Source organism: Enhydra lutris, unplaced genomic scaffold, assembly GCF_002288905.1.
Source record: "Enhydra lutris kenyoni isolate GAN:26980312 unplaced genomic scaffold, ASM228890v2 scaffoldscaffold15, whole genome shotgun sequence".
In the NCBI taxonomy this organism is placed as follows: Eukaryota; Metazoa; Chordata; class Mammalia; order Carnivora; family Mustelidae; genus Enhydra; species Enhydra lutris.
This window is the reverse complement of record NW_019154099.1, coordinates 6,712,383-6,727,987: the sequence shown is the minus strand read 5'-3', so window position 1 is coordinate 6,727,987 and position 15,605 is coordinate 6,712,383.

Sequence of the window (15,605 nt, the reverse complement as noted above, 5' to 3'; positions counted from 1 at the left end):
CCCCGCAGGCCCGATGGGGGCCTCCTCCATCCACTCAACACATACCTCCTCGATTTCAGGCCTTCATCTGCTCAGCCTACCCCTACCCCGAGAGCTAGAACAGTCTCTGGCACATGCAAGGGAGTCAAGAATTGAATGAATGAATGAATGAATGAATTTAATCATCAATCTTTCTACTAGACGCTAGACCCCTTCCTAAAAACCATTTCTGTATCCAAAGCCTTATTCCAGTGCCTGACCCATGAAAGGTGCTGGATAAATATATCTAAATGAGGTAAAATTTTCCAATGCCAACAGCAGGCCATGTTTGCACTCTGGCTGCCCTGGGGAATGTGAGCTCCTACCCAACACCCCCCCACACCCCCTCTCATTTGTCACCTAAAGTTGAGATGAGTTTCTGAGTTGTTTTCTAGACAAGCAATATATTCACTTATTTCTCATCTAAAAACATGTGTGCAAATCATTTCTTTTGGCTAGATCATGCCAAGCAAGTGTCCACCCACCTCCAACAGCAGGAAAGTAAACACAGGATGTAGTAAGGACACAGCTTGGAGGAGAAAATATCTACCTGTTTTAGTTCGTTTGAAGAGCTTATTTCATAAGAAACTACGTGTTTGCAGAATGATAAAATGGGAACATCCAGACTCCCAGGCTCTATGTGATTGAGACAAAACCTCCTCCATGAATCCCCTCGCTAGCCCCAGCTAGTAGGACAACACCTTCACCATCATATCTGCATAATAGACATAATTACTGCTATCAGGGTGAGTGACAGAAACACTGTCATTAAAGATGTTGTGTAATCTTCCTTTTTTGTTTTTGCCTGTGGCAAATTAAGACCATTTTCCTCTCCTCTTGAAAGGATTCAGCTGTCCTGCCTCTCATTCTCTTCCCCCACTCCCCAGTCACCCCCTCCACGCACCCCATTCCCTGACATTCCACTCTTACATCTCCCACCACCACCCCACCACCCCACCCCCTACACCTCCCCCACACCCCACCCCTGCCAACACCTTCATGCTTTGCTTCTCCCTCCTATTCCCGCCCCCATTATCCATGGACTCACCTCCCACTGTTTTTCTCCGGGATCTGACCAGATGCCTCCCCCTTTCCCCTTTTAATTTAGAGTTGCTGGATCCCCTCCTCTAGTTAGGAGACTTGAGCCGTGACCCACCACCACCCACCGCAGAGGACTGCCTGACCCTCCCGTCTTGGAATCTGGTCTCAAGGAAGCATTACTGCTCCGACAGGAAACCAGTTCGTCACACAGAATTCGGGCTGTGTTTGGGTGCCATGGGAATGAACTTGCAGCAGTCATGTTAAAAGCGGTCCAGCAGCAGTGAAGCATGTGGCCAAAGGTTAACCTTTCCCTGCAGGTTCACATCAGCTCCGAAAAGCAAGGAGTCTGAAGCAGAAACTAGCGAGCCCACATGTTAATGAAAAACTAAACCCGATTATAAAATAACCATTTGTATTCGTTTCCTAGGGCTGTAATTACTGCAAATTACCACAAACTGCATGGCTTAAAACAACAGAGATCTATTCTGTCAGGGTGCTGGAGGCCACACGTCCAAAATCAAAGTGTCAGGTGGCTGTAGGGGGAAATACGTCCTTGCCTCTTCTCAGCTTCAGCCGCCTCCCAGTCCTTGGTGTTCGGGGGCTTATACTGACTCCAACCTCTGCCCCCTTCTTCATGTAGCCTCCTTCCCAGTGTGTCTCCGTGTGTTCCCTCCTCTTCTTTCTTTCTAAGATTTTATTTGTCAGAGGGAGAGAGCACAAGCAGGGGGAGGCAGAGGGAGAAGCAGGCTCCCCACTGAGCAAATACCCAGACGGGGGACTCGATCCCAAGATCCTAGGATCATGACCCAGGCCGAAGGCAGACCCTTAACGGATTGAGCCACCCAGGTGTCCCTCCCCTCCTCTTCCTTTAAGCACCATTCTTGGCGGTTAGGATCCACTTTCATCCCGTCTGATCTCACCTTAACGAATTACATCTGCAAAGACTATTTCCAAATATGATTTTCCAAGAGGACATGAATCTGGGGAGGGGGGCGGGGTGGCAGTGCGGGAGGGGACTCAACCTGGTGGGCTATTGAAAAGACATAGAGACATAAACAGATTTTAAAAATAAATTTTCTCTGGATATCTTCATTTGGGTGTCTTTCATATATCGTCTAGAGAAGGGAAGCAATGGAAGGATGTATCTTAGGAGGTGTTTTAAGGGGGAGTTAATCCCAGAAACTTCCTACAAAACTAATGTAAATGTAGGGACCTGAAGAAAAAAAATTCAAAACAATCCTTCTTAATGTTTTTTCAGCTCAGGGTCCACATCTTCTCACAGGAAAAGGGCCCTTCCTTCTGTGCCTCACCTCCCCTCCCCCTTCCCAGATTCAAGGGCTGAAGAGGGAGGGGGGAAAACTGGAAGAAGAGCAGAAATGTCAAGGGATGGAAGTACAGAAGAAAGATCTCTCAGGACTTCCAAAGCCTCATTTTGGAGTGAATTAAAACTTATTTGTATATAAGCTTTGTACAAGTGTTTCTTAAAATTTAAGTAAAAAAATATTCAGCAACTAGAACTAAGGTTGCCTTCCTATTTAAATGGGCAGCTCCGGGGTGCCTGGGTGGCTCAGTGGGTTAAAGGTTAAAGCCTCTGCCCTCAGCTCAGGTCATGATCCCAGGGTCCTGGAATCAAGCCCCACATCGGGCAGTGGCGGGGCGGGGGGGGGGGTAGGGGGGTTGGCATCAGGCTCTCTGCTCCACAGGGAGCCTGCTTCCCCCTCCCCTCTCTCTGCCTTGTGATCTGTCAAATAAATAAATAAATAAGTCTTTAAAAAATAATAAAAATAAACGGGAAGTTCTTATGTCCATGCAATCCTAGTGTAAGGAAACAGTCAATTATCAAGATATTTCAGGTCCAAAATCTGATTTCAAAAACAAAAACATAAAGATAAACAAAACCAGTTTAAAAAAAAAAAACAAAACAAGTATTGGTTTCAACCAGAAGCGATTTTGCCCTTCCCCCACCCCCCAGAACATTTGGCCTTATCTGGAGACACTTTCAGTCATCGTGACTAGGAGGGCTGCTACTGGCATCTAGAGACCAGGGATGTTGCTGGACATCCTGCAATGCACAGGAAAGCCCTTCACAACAAAGAAAGATCTGGCCCAAAACGTGAACAGTGTTAAGATCAAAAAGCCACTATCTAGCTTAGAGAAAATCTTTCTAAAACCACGCTTTGATCATGTCTCTCTCCTGCTCAGATGGCTGTACACTGTCCTTGAGAATTCAAGCTCCTTGGCTTATAAGACCTTCCAGAATTTTCCTGAGGTTGCCTTTCCAGACTTTTCTCTCACTATTCCCACTACAAACCCTTCTTATCCACCACCTTGAACCAGTATGTACCAGGCTCAAGCCCTCTACAGCTCATCCTACTTTGCGAACCTTTCCCTCTCTGACTCAAACCTTACCTGTCCTGCAAGGATCAGCTCAAGCTCCACGCGTTCCAGAAACTCTAGGACCGGCCCTTCCCTGTCCGTCTCATCTTTCATCAGTGTCCCCTCAATACACTCCAGCAACAACTGGTCTCCTTGCTGTCCCACTAACACACAAGCTCTTTCCCACCTTCCCGCTCATGGGTGGCTTCTCATCCTTTAGGTTTCATCCATTACCTCAGAAAGGCCCTCATGAACCCTCCTATTCACTCCCCAAGTTCTCCGTCATCACTCTGTTTCGTTCCTTCATGGTATTTATCACCATATAGTAACCTGTCTGTTCACATGCTTGCTTTCTTCTTTCCTGCCTTTTTCCTCACGCTAGAATATACACTCTGAGGCAGAAAACTTGTCTTGCTTCTTCATCAATATGTCCCAGCCTTGTCATAATACCATGAGTCTGACCCAAAGGAGGTGTTCAAGGGGCACCTAGGTGGCTCAGTCAGTTAAGCGTGCGACTCTTGATTTCTGCTCAAGTCATGATCTCAGGGTCATGAGATCAAGCCCCACATCGGGCTCTGCATTCGGCATGGAATCAGCTTGAGATTTTCTGCCTCTCCCTCTGCCCCTCCTCCTGCTCATGCTCTCTCTCAAATAAATAAATAAAAAAAATTTTTTAAGTAGGTATTCAACAAATATTTGTTGAATGAATGAATGCCCTCATTCATATGCAGGTTTTCTGTTACTGAACTCTTGACGTGCATCTCTGTCCTTCTCAAGAGCATAGCTGCCCTGCCCCCATAGTACATCATGGTGCATTTGATACCTAGTAGTTAGACATCGAATGAATAAGTGCCTGCCTAAATTTAATATCTCCGGAGCTTACACTCCAGTACTTCTGGATTTAGACTCCGCAGGAGACCCACTTTATAGTTAATTCCAACTGGCTGATGGTGAAGGCAGGAAGTACTATTCTGACTGATTATGTAAATGACCTGGTCGGTGCTACATTCTGATGAAGACTTCAAACTTCCTACACGTATGTTTCATGGCACTAATACTCTTTATTATCACTGGGCTTTATATTCTGGCTAGGGAGAAATTTTCATTGGTCCGTTTGTCAAAATCTATAGTTTGCTCTGCAAAGACCTGTCAGAGAGACTCTTAATTTCCAGCTGATTTCCCTCCCTAGGACAGTCACAAAGGAAAACCATCTCTGTATTTGCAAGGTGTTTTGGCATCATTTCCTCCAGTCCCCTGGGGCAGAGATTCTGCTTCCAGATACATCTTTTCCTCCTCTTGCATAGTTGTAGAATTTTTAGCTGAGGTGTGGCCACCCCATTCAAGACCACATTTCCCAGACTCCTTTGCAGTGAGCTACATCACGGACTAAGTTCTGGCCAATGGAATGTGAATGGAGAATATGCATGTACCTTCTTCACAGTGAGCTTGAAAGCTGAGTACCTTCCCTTTCTTTTCCTCTTCTGGCTTAAATGTGGACGTGGTAGTCTGGATGAGGGCAATATCGAAAACGGCAGAACAATGAGGAAAAGGCAAGTGGATCAATTACATCCTAGCTGCTGTGCGCCCTGCATTAGAGTTTGAAGTTCACAATTTCACTTAACTCACTGTTAGTTGGGATCTTGTTCCAAAAGATGGCGTGATTGCGTCATCACTTCCTACCTTCCCCACTAAGAAAGTCAGCAGTAACACCCCCCATCCCGTTTAGTCAAAATGAGGTTAAGAGGGGGCATGCCCACACTGGGCAGTAAAATCAGTGGAAATGCTTAGCTTTAAGCCAGAACCTGCTGGGTCTCATTTTCTTCAGCTTCCTCACCCAAGCTTCTCTCTTACTGCCTATCCTTGGCCTTCTCCTAGCTCCTTCGGACCTCAATCTCGCCCATGGACACCGATCAGTGGCACAGCATGATCTGAAGAAAGAATATTTTGAGAGACCCTGAGCAGGCTTATCTCCTGCTAGCAGTGTTTTTTGCATTCCCAGATGGACTCACCCCATTCCCTTTCCTCAGCTTTCCCTGAGGTGTCATTTACTGCAAGACAGAAGCACAGTTCTTTCTGCCTTAAAGAGGCTTCCAGAACTGGTGATCTGAGCCTGTCCCTGTGGATTGTTTTCAGGTTATCAGAGACCCCTAGAACATTAAGACTATTTACTGATAGCAAAGTACTTTCAAATGATCTCCATTTCCCTTCCCTCATTTACCCTTTGTTGAAAATTGATGATCTACTCTCTGCAAGTGCTCTAAGTGGAAGTAGCTGAGAAGGAAGGTGGGGCGAGTCAAGGTGTTCACACAACAAATGTATGCTGAGCACCTGCTCTGGTGCCTTCCCAGGCACTGAGATCCACCTGTGGGCAAGACAGATAAGGGGCCTGCCTCGTGGAGCTCCCATTTTAGTGAGGGAGACAAAGAGGTGGCACAGGAAGGAAGGAGAGAGGAAAGGGGGAGGGAGAAGGGAGAGAAGAGAAGTGAAACAATTTTGTGTTGTGAAGAAAGTACTATGAGGAAAATACAAGGGGAATGGGTCAGGCAGGTCTCTCTGGGGAGATTCTGAACTGAGACCTGAAGGACACCAAGCTAGGGGTGGGGATAACAATGTAGGGAACAGACCCCGGAGAGGGAACAGCAGGTGCCAGGATTCTGGGGTAAAGGGAAGGGCCCTGTGACTACTGTGAAATGAAGGAGGAGAAGGCTTGAGACAGACTCAGCTCAAGGTCTTCGAGCCCCAGGAAAGGTCATTCACGGAGCTGAAAAGGTATGCCTGGAGGTCAGGAAAAGAGATGAGAAGCTTAACCTTAACTAGTGTCCTTCCATAGAGAAGAGAGGAGCTTAAGAAATCTCTGGAAATCTGGCTTCAGTTGAGCCCATCCTCCTCTAGAGAGCATTCTGCCTGTGTTCACAATTGGGTGAGTGGTACTTATGGTCATGATGGTAAGTATTGATAACTGACAGTGTCACTCAGCTTTGGTGTTAAACACAGCCTTGGGGTGCCTGGGTGGCTCAGTCAGTTGAGTGTCTTCCGCTCAGCTCATGATCCTGGAGTCCTGGGATCAAGTCCCGTATCCCGCTCCCTACTCAGCAGGAAGTATGCTTCTCCCTCTGCCCTTCACCCCACTTATGCTCTCTCTGGCTCTCTCTCTCTCTCAAATAAATAAATAGTCTTTTTAAAAAAAGGATCCTCTCCCATCTTCTCTAAAATAAGTACCTTCTAGCACAAGCAGAAAATAAAACTTCTTCTACTAAGCCTGAATACTTACTAAAACAACTCATTCTAAAAGCAGATCCTCAAATCTAAAACAAAAGATTCTTGCCCTGAAACTCTTTCCTTCCTGCATTTATGACACTGCGGCCCCAATGGCCCAATCTCAGCCTTGACTGACCCGAAACAGAGGTTTTGATCAGGCCTCTGGGATGACCGAGACGAGCTCATGTGACTCACTTTATATATTTGGGCCTCAGTTTTATCATTGAAATGAACAGAAATACTTTAGAGACTAATGTCAGCTCACTGGCAAGTAGACTCTAGAATCTGCATTTTCTCTCTTTTGGTAAATCATGATGACTTCTGCCTCTCTCTGTGGCATACCTCCCATTCTCCATAATTTCACAGAAATTACTGCTGGTGGGTCTGTGGTTATTTACTCATTGACTGGGCACCCAAAGGGGATACCATGATGAACAGGATGGCCACAGTCCTCGCCTTCAAGACACCAAATCTAGTGGAGAACACAGAAGCCGAACGAGTAATTTCTGGAGGCAAGTGCCATACAAGAGAGACTCGGGTCCCTTTGGGAACAGCTATCTACAATGGCCAGTTCTGGCTGGGACAAATCAAGTCTCCTCGAAGGTCTCATCCATCTTAAGAAATATATTCTATCTTCTGAAGAGTGTGTTGTTTCGTAACAAATTGAAAAAACTATAGAAGCAACTAGTTTTGCTTTCTATCATCACCTGCCTGTGGTATACCATCTCTGGAATCATGGCCTCGCCCCACCTTTCTCTACAGTACTCGGGAGCGTGTAACAGAAAGTGAGGTGGTGTGGTCGAAAGACCCAGCATTTGGCCCAAGATGATCTGGGCTCATATCCCAGCTTTGCCTCTGAGAAGTCCCCACACACTCTGAGGATAATAACTCCTCTCCCCCCCCCCCCCCCCCCCCACAGGATTATTGTGAGGGTCCATGTGATCATTTACATGAAAATGCTTTGCAAACTACAGAGCATTATTCTCATGTCAGCTGCTATTTCACAAGTCTTAGCATATTAGGGGGCAGGGAGGGTGGCTTCAGTTTTCCTGACACTAATATACAGATTCCCACTACTCTTTTGTGACACCCTTCATCACGGGCCCCTCCTTCCATCTTTTGTTTGTGTTCATTTAAAATCCAGCTATGACGGCTTTCCCTCTACACCACGTTCGTTGGCTGCTTCCACCTTTTCTCTCTTGTGATCTCTTTTATTTTTTTTTTTTTTGTAATGGTACAGATAGGATGTCATTTAAAAGTTCATAACCTTCCCAGGTCCTTTTAGGTCACCCTCAAATCCCAACTTCCCAGACATCCCCCTCCCCACCGTTTCATACTACAACTTAGAAAATCAGAAAACCCCTTTTAAACCAGATCAAAATGATCTCTCTCAGCCTGATGCCAAGGAAGGATCAGCATACCCCTCAGCTTTTCCTTGAAATCTGTCCCATTTAGTGGTGACCCCAGAAGAACTCTATGAAAGCCACAGGGCCAGAATTTCATCGAAAGCCTGATAGGGCAGCTCAGACAACCTAGAAGCTGTTTATCTGGGATCATCCCAAAGTTGTCTTGGGCCTCCCAGACACACCTCCCCATACACATCATCAAACCCAGAAGCTGGGCCTCTGTTGGCTGGCCTGCCACTCTAGACCGCTGCCTCAGCCTCCTGGGCAGTTCAAGGCAGGACAGAAGCCAAACAGAAGCCAACTTACACCGGGTGAAGGAGGCAGGCCATTTCTCCCAGCGCGCTCAAGCGTGAGCTTCCCTTCTTCGTCCAGGCAAGGAGAGGCTGTGGATTAATCCAGAGACTAAGTACAAACACGTGAAAACTCAAGCCGATGGAAAGGAAATTCACATCACTTATTCCCCCTTCAGTGGAAGAGGTCACTGGGTAATAATGGCAGCTCAGACTCAACTTCTTCTTTGGAAGTGTCTTGCTGCCCATGACAGTGACCAGGGAAGCCAGTGGAATGGATGACCAAACCCCAGGTCGTTACCGTGAGGAAAGGGGGCAAGTTGGTGATGCCAGCCTGCGCACGGCTATGGACCAGCCCCTTCCACACCGCAGGCACCTCAGCCGAGGATCCACAGCTTGCCTCTCTGGCCAAGGCAGTGTGGCCCCTGGAAACACACCCAAAGAGACATACACAAAGGGCATCTCATTAAAAAGGATTCAGCCCTTGAGCAAAGAACCGAACATGGAGGGGCCGTGGCCTCACCCCAGCTCTCAGCCTCTGACCTCTGCTTTACCAGGCGACAGCACCTTTCTCTGGAGTGACTTAGAGGCCATCCTGGGAGAGGGTGCATGTGTTTTCTTTCTTTTTTTTTTTTTTTTTTTTTGCATGTGTTTTCAAACAAAGACACTTTGGTTCCTGCGCAGGACCCAGGCTTCTTTCCTTTTTTAGCCTTCTTCAATCAATCTACCCATCTTCCATAGTCATTCCCAAGTGTCACCGAATCCTCTGTGTCAGAAACAACCACTGTTTGCTTGAAACACAAGTTCGTTGAGATGGGGGAATATGACACATCCTAGAAATGGCAGATCAAGACGCACGCTAAAAACCAAGCACAGGCGAGAAAACAAAACGTAACTTTATATCGTCCAAAACACTCAACTGGGAAATACCATCTTTCACACTTGCTGCTGTCAGAGCCATTAATGGACCTCATCTTTCTAATTCGGAGTACTGTTTGAAAATGTGTGCCCTTTAAGTCCCCGCCATTAAAGCCTGGGCATTCTGTTGTTTTGGTGATGACTGCCGGATTGTTTAAGGATTTCTTGGAGTTGTTTAAGGGTGGCCTTATTTTCTCTTTTTCCTTCTCACTCTCTCTCTTTCTCTCTTTTCTTGGAGGCTGGGGGGAGGGGGCGTGCAGTGAGGTGGGGTGCGGTATGGAAATATTGACCCACGAGGATTTACTTAAATCCTCCTTGGTTAGAGGCCTCCAAAGACAAAGCCATATCCATGGCAACCGCAGGCGACCCAGCAGAAGAGAGAGCACACGAGACACAGAGCATAATAGCTCTGTTTACTGATGACTAAGGTCTTGAAAGCACTACTGTACATTCCAAGTCCCGGCTCAGGGCAGGACTCCAGGCTGTCCTCATCCTCCAGACCCAGCAATCTATAATCATAGACACAAAGAGGAAAAGAAGCCCTTTCCCAGCCCTCAAACAGTCCTCCTCCTCCCTGGGAGGGAGGACTGTGCCCCTTCTCACAAGCCTCCACATAGATGATCCTGCGGGGAAAGGAAATGGAGAGCAACCCGGGGAGGAGGCAGAGGTGGGGCAAGTCATGGGGGTGGGGTGGGGGCACAGCTGCCAGAGCCCTTATGGCTCATGGTAGTCCCACTGTCCCTCCAAAAAGTGAGTTCATCTGAGAAAACACCAGCATAGAAAGAACTCTGACCCAAAGTGCTTACATTTAAACCCAAGATGCACAGGAGCCCTCCACGGGGAGATTACAGTTGCCCGGACCTGGAAGGAATGAGAGAAGTGGAAGGTGGGGAGCGGTGATCGACAGTGTCCGTGTTCCCCAGGATCTCCCAACAGACAAGAAAGCCAGCCCGATGGCATTGAAACTGCAGAAAGCTTCCACTAAGAAGAAATGGACACAAGACAGGGCCTTCCTTGGTAGCTGCTTGGGGCATTTGTTTTCTATGTTGGGTTTCTACCTACACATTTATTTGAAAAAAAATTTTTTTTTAAGTTCCAGCAGTTAGGGACATCTGGGTGGCTCAGTCAGTGAAGCATCTGCCTTCGGCTCAGGTCATGATCCCAGGGTCCTGGAATCGAGCCCCACATCCGGCTCCCTAATCAGCAAAAAGCCTATTTCTCCCTCTGCCTGCCACTCCCCCTGCTTGTGCTTTCTCTCTCTCTCTCTGACAAATAATTAAATAAAATCTTTATTAAAAAAATTAGAAAGATAAAGTTCCAGCAGTTAAAATAGTTTGAAAATCATAGCTCTAGAAACAGGAGAAAGGGGTGGAGAGCCGGAGGGGAGAGAGACGGCTAAGAATCTGGGAGTGCCTCCTGGACACCTCTCCTATTTATTCAGCTATCCTCACGTTGACCTTACTACGCAGGCACTGCCTTTTCTATTGCTTTTCAGATGAAGAAGTAGGATTTAAAGAAAATACAGAATTTGCCCCTAAGGTCACACATCGGCAGAATCGATTCTGAGCCTGTCCAAGTTGAAGCTGTGCTCCCAGGGTCTACTTGACCGCCCCCCGCCCCACAACACCCCCAGCTTTATTCCTCTGGAAAGCTAGGAGCGATTTGCCTCTCCTCCCAGATGACACAGGTTACACAGTCTGGGACAGCTTTGCCAAGAAATTCAAAATATTCAGGGACCCACTAACGAACATTCCAACAGGCCCGGAGTTGAAGTAGTTGCTGTGACCGAACCTTTGAGGCCAGATTTCTTCTAAATTCTGAAAGCTCCGGGCCGCCAAGGGAGCCCCCCTTCTTGTCAGAGGGCCCTGGGGAGTCTTTGTTTCAGATTCCAGTGATCTGCAGAAGTTCAGGCTGCTCCCATTTTACCATCATGGGGACAGAACTTCGTAGAATTGCTAGGAAATCAAGCCAGCTATGTCCGGGGAATTTTCCACAGTGTCCTTGCCAGAGAGGGAGCCTGAACTCGCATTACAGAGTGAAGCGAAAGGGATTTGCCAAGCGCGCCATTCAGAGCTGTGTGCTGGGCAACCACTCGCCGTGGGGGACCAGCTTTTGTGCTTCCAAGAGGCTCGTGGAAGCAGCCAAGTTTCCCTGACCAGAAACGCTGGCTTTTTCCGAGTTTTGGCTGGTGGATTATCTTGCCTGAAAAAGTCTGGTCTCGCCATAGCACCCAGGGCCAGCAGAAACCGGGAAGCAACATTGTCCTGTGGGCAAGGCCTTCTGCTCAGCATCTGGTCACTGCGGTCGTTTTACTCGTCAGTGGCTGGTGGCCCAAGCGACACTGGCGCACAAGTCCATGACACGAACTTCAGAAAGAATCTTCTGTTGGCGGCACACTGGATCCCTCAGAACGTCCCCAAGAGTCATTGCACTTGGGTGACCCAACTCAGCCCTGGGCAACTGGGCAAGTCAATGGTGAGGAAATGACCTGGAGTGTCTATACTGGAATTCAGCTGCAACGCCAGGGACAGACACCCACGCCGAGTCATCTAAAGTCAACAACAACAGAAGAAGAAGAAATAACCCCACACAACCAAAGCTAGGACCGCCCCTCTCCCCACCCCACTCCAAAAGTGTTCAAGGAAGACACAAGTGTTGCTTCCTTGGTCTGGTGATGGAAAGGTCGAACCCACAGCTTTCACTTCTGATGTCTGTGCACATGCTCCACCCTCCCCTCACCAACATCTGCCTCTACCTCTGGGTCACCCACCAAAGGATGGCGGCAGACTTGGCAATCCGTGCCTTGAATCTACATAATCCCCAGCTCCTTAACTTCCTTTTTTTCTTTTTTTAAGATTTTTATTTATTTATTTGAGAGAGAGAGAGCACAAGCAGGGGGAGCGGCAGGCAGAGGGAGAAGGAGAAGCAGGCTCCCCACTGAGCAGGAAACCCAATGCAGGACTCGATCCCAGGACCCCAGGATCATGACCCAAGCCGAAGGCAGACGCTTAACCAACTGAGCCACCCAGGGGCCCTTCATTTAACTTTTTGTTTTGAAATAGTTATAGACTCAGCAGAAGTGGCACAACATTTAAATCTGAATTGAAATTTACCTGAGGGAAAAGCTGTAGCCTTACTTGCTCTGCCTCCCTCTCCTAGAAGTCTCTTGGCCCTGTGGTGGACACCACCTGAGAAAAGGAGTAATTGGACAGGAGACTGGAAATTTAAGAACCCTTGGGGTCTAACTGTCTTGGAAGCAGAATGACTTTCTATGTAGATATGCACATACATAGAGGAATATTTCTATCATGCCCTCAGAAGATCAAGTTTAAAAGGTAGAGAGCTCTCTCTAAATATGCAAGTTTTTCATTATGTTTTTATCATTGCTGAGCCTCATATGGAATGAATTCTATTTTCCCTTTTTATTGTCGTATTTGTAATACCTGACATTGGCCTCTTTACAGCTTGTGGAAGTACCGGTTGTTTCTGCTAACCCTCAAATAAGAACTCAAATAGAAATTCATTTTGATGAATCTCCCCAGGGCCTTCCATATCCAGCGAAGGAGTCATGGGTCAAAACTCAACCTGAAAATAATTTTAAAAGGGAAAATGACTTTGATTTTCATTTGCGACAGAGCAATAAGACAAGGCAGCGCCATGTCAAGAGGAAGTTACCGGATAAAGAAAATCTAATGAGATCCAAATTGTGCACTTAAACAGTCTTTAAATTCTGGCGAAGAGCATCTCGTGAAAGGTTACCAGATAACTGGTTTACTCAAAGAACCTCACATATGACTAACCTGGCATTTCCTGTGTGAGGCCTGGGGTACCCAGGTTTTGTTTCTGGATGAGAAGATGGACTGCCCACCCCCACCCTAGGGGAGGACATGGGGGCTGGTGTAGCGGGGCCTGGAGCTTCATCCCTTTGCTGCCCGCACTGCCCCCTGGAGGGGTCAGCCCGGAGCCCCAAGTCTGGAGGGTGAGAACAGCAAGTAAAGACTGACAGAAGGCTGGATGGCTCTTAAATCTCCTTGCCCTGAGGGTGCCGAGAGACCAGGAAAGGACCTCTCCTAACCCTTAACAGAGACTCCCAATATGTATGGATTTATTTCACGGAAGAAAGCTTGTGACTATGAAAGCAATTATATACTCATTTCAAAGAAGTTGGATAGTTAAAATAAGCGTAAAGGGACAGAATCACTTGTAATTCTACCATCCAGAAATAATCACTGTTAATATTTTAGTATATTTCTTTCCAGTTTCTATGTGTGTGTGTTTACTTATACAAACATATTAATATGGGACACAAAGTTGGGCCCACACTACACATATAGTTTGGGATCCTGCTTTCTTCTGTATCCTAAAATAATCCTGACTGTAAATAACACCAGCTGTACAATATCCCATCATATGGATATACCATTTGTTCATCCATTCTCCTATTTTTATCATTTTATTGCTTCCCATATTTTTTAATGATAGATGCTGCTGTAAGGAAAAATATCCTTGCTCATAAATCTATCCTCGTTCATAAATCTATTTCTTTGCTCTTCTCTCATTCCTCCCTCAAAATCGATTTCTGGAAGTAGAATTACCAGGTGAAAGGAAGAACCACGTTTTTGGTTCTTGCTCTGTATTATATGCTAAGCGGCATTGCATGAAATTTGTCCAACTCACCTTCCCAGTGTGTCCAACAATCACACACAAAGCATGTGCAAGAAGCTATGTGCCGACACGAATGTGCCCAACTTACAAAATAAGTAGTGGCCCGGGGCTTTGACTGATTCCCCACATAATGTAACAAGATCAGAAGGGATGGAAAAATTGGCAAGACTTACAAAAAATAACCTAACAGGTACCCGCAGAGCCTCTGCCAGCTCATAGAGTACCTTTGCACAAATTAGGAAAAGTCACACCTTCCTCAAGACATTTTGCCCCCACCTGCCAGAAAATCGTCATCCACAGCGTCACATCTATGCCGGCTGCCCCACGACCAGAGGCCCGTGGAGCTAGGCAGGGCACAGCTGGTGCTCCTGGGATGTCTTGTCACGGTAGGTCAGCTATGCGACAGAACTTCGAACACGTTCCCGTGCACACCCTCCTCCCTCTCCTCCCTTTCTACCCCCGCCACCTGCTGCAGCCACCCCCACTCCAACTTCCAACCCCGGCTCCCTGAAAAAATCCCTCAGTCTCCTATTGGCCTGAAAATGACAATTGTCCCCAGGTAGGTGTCTGGAACACCCTGGATGTCTTGCACCCTTACATTGCTCCATTTAGATGTCCCCGCAGTGCCTCGGATTTGTCAGAGGAGACAAATCTCATTCTCTCTGCCCCACTTCTCTGTCTCTCTGGGGATGCTTATCATCTTGGGGTTGTCAACAAATCATCCCTTCCCTTCACACCCCACCGCTGAGCTGTTGCCAGCTTCTGATTATGCCTCCTTTCCTTCCCTCCGTGCGCCACTCTCTCTGCCTCCCTTGAATCCATTAACCCCAATCAGGACATTAACAAGCACATGTTATGGAAAATTACTCCGGCTTCTGATAACTGTCAGGTTCACCATTTCCACCTCCACTCAATGAACACATTGGATGCTTACAAAATCTCCTGCCTTCTTCTTCACTCCCCCACTTCCAATTTGTCTATATTAGAGCTTAGAATGGAAAATAGCATTAGACCAGGAAGCACCCGAGGCAAGAAATAAATGGTGGGGGTTACTGTCTATGCCAGATGGACTCGCTAAGTTTATATACAATGAGAAGGTCAGGACAGAAGGTGATGCACCCAGACTCCCGCAGATGTCAGCCAACATAGCCAAGACCCACTGGGGATGGGGGTGCAGGGCGGGGGGGGGAGCTCCCCAGGTCCACTCTCAAATGCTGCCAGATCTGGACAAATTCCTTATAAAGCCTCCATTTTCCACATGCAATTCTGTAACTTTGCTTTTCAGCTTTCCAGTGGAAATCCTAACGCAGGTGATGTTCCTCAATCTAACCTGGGCTTCTCTTAAACATCAGACACACCCCAAGGGCCCACAGTTTCCATTTTAAAATCAGAGCACGGGGCTATGAGGCAGCCAGCCAAAGAGCATGGGCCCTGGAGAAAACCTGCTATTCCCCACAGCCCCTCCAAACCCTTCTTTTTGGAACTTCCCCATGGGAAGTCTGGAGAGAAGCAAGAGGTGCCCAGAGCCAGCGTGAGCTGCTGTCCTGAACACTTAACCATGTTTTGGCCATTTGTGACAATAACCAATCCTCTCTCCTCCATATCTAATGAGGAGAAGATTAGAAAAAAAAAA